Consider the following 2,023-nt stretch of genomic DNA (forward strand, 5'->3'; position numbering starts at 1 on the left):
AGTCTGCCTGCCAATTTTCTATTCCTAGAAAGAAGACTGCCGATAGGCAAAGTACATTGTTTTCTGCCCAAGATAGGATATGATTCACCTTTCTCTGGGCCGCACAACTTCTTGTGCCCCCTTGGTGATTAATATAGGCCATTGCTGTGGCATTGTCGGATTAAATCCTAGCAGGACAATACCGTAAACTGAACGTTCAGGCCCTCAGGACCAAGAGCTCTGCCTGAATTTCTAAAATGTTAATGGGCAAGGCCATTTCTGATCTGGGCCACTTCTCTTGGACAGTTGCCTCTTCCAGGACTGTTCCCCAACCTAAACAAAAAAGGTTGGCATATGTTGTTACCATTTCCCAGGTAACTGAAGGAAGGAATTTCCCCATAGTAGATTTTTGGATATTAACCATATACTGAGGCTCTGGTGCACCCAGCCTACAGCAGCTGATATTTCCAGGTGGTCTCTCATCAGGGTACTAACCAGGCCCGACCCTGCTTAGCCTCCAAGATCAGACGAGATTGGGCGCTATCAGGGTGATGTGGCCATAGGCTTTGGAGTCAGACACATTGGGAATGTAGAGCTTGAACCCTTTGTTCCAAGCCGATAGGATACTGTTTTGCAGCAGTCTCGAATGAAACTGAGCATAAGTAACGGCCTCGAATGAAGCCACCATCTTTACCAAGAACCTCATGCAAAGTTGAAAAGAAGAAATTCATCTTGCTTCAACCACCTAAATCAGTTTCTTTATGGCGCTGATCTTTGCCTGGGGTAGGAATACTTTTTTCTGGATGAACCTATGATCGGACCCAAGTATTTTAACCTTCTTCGTGGTTTTAGCCGCTTCCCCACTGCCTCACGGCGATATACGTCAGGCAGAATCACATACCTGTACGTTGCCCCTTAAGATTCAGCTTGCGGGCGCCGTCTGCGGCGCGCGCCCGCCGGGAGCTCTGTGAACGTGATTGTGGGTCCCACGGACTCTATGTCCGCGGGGATACCTGCGATCGTCTCACGTAGAATGGGGAAATGCTAATGCAAACAAGCATTTCCCTGTTCTGCCTAGTGACATTGTCACTGATCACAGCTCCCTGTAATTGGAAGCGGTGACCAGTGTTGTGTCTCACACACAGCCCCACCCCCCCCCAAAGTTAGAATCACTCCCTAGGACACACAACAGCGCAACCTAGTGGTTAACCCCTTCACTGCCAGTCACATTTACACAGTAATCGATGCATTTTTAAATGCACTGATCACTGTATAAATGTGAATGGTCCCAAAATCGCACCAAAAGTGTCCGATCTGTCCACCATATTGTCACATTCACGATAAAAAAAAAAAAAAAAAAAAAAAAAAAAAAATCGCTGATCGCCACCATTACTAATAAAAATAAAAAATAAAATATATTAATAAAAATGCCATAAAACTATCCTCCCGCTATAACTTTTGCGCAAACCAATCAATAAACGCTTATTGTGATTTTTTTTACCAAAAATATGTAGAAGATTACGTATTGGCCTAAACTGAGGAAAAAAAGTTTTTTTATATATTATAGCAAAAAGTAAAAAATAGCGACAATTTTGAAAAAAAACGCATTATTTGTTTTTAGAGCAAAAAATAAAAAGACGCAGAGGTGATCAAATACCACCAAAAGAAAGCTCTATTTGTGGGGAAAAAAAAAGGCGTCAATTTTGTTTGGGAGCCAGGCCGCACGACCGCGCAATTGTCAGTTAAAGCGACGCAGTGCCGAATCGCAAAAAGTGCTCTGATCTTTGGCCAGCCAAATTGTCTGGGGCTTAAGTGGTTAAAGAAGTTTTCTCTTAGGTTGAGAATTCGACCTGCAGTAGCTGGGCCAGAAAGCAGAGCTACAGACTGAAAATGAAGATTTTCGACCTTGAAAACGAATTATTACTAGAGAGCGAGGAAATAGGTGGAAATATGGAGGTATGCATCTTTGATGTCGATTAACACCAGAAGTTCTCCTCCTTGTAGGATGGAGATAACTGATTTGGATTGACTCCATACGAAAAAA

The 2,023-nt window shown here is 43.3% G+C and overlaps 1 pseudogene; it reads right to left on the reverse strand.

The window, feature by feature from the left end:
• Positions 1-425: 425 nt before the first annotated feature.
• On the reverse strand, positions 426-544 carry LOC141124198 (5S ribosomal RNA; annotated as a pseudogene).
• Positions 545-2,023: the final 1,479 nt, after the last annotated feature.

This window comes from Aquarana catesbeiana, linkage group LG01, assembly GCF_042186555.1.
Source record: "Aquarana catesbeiana isolate 2022-GZ linkage group LG01, ASM4218655v1, whole genome shotgun sequence".
Taxonomy (NCBI): domain Eukaryota; kingdom Metazoa; phylum Chordata; class Amphibia; order Anura; family Ranidae; genus Aquarana; species Aquarana catesbeiana.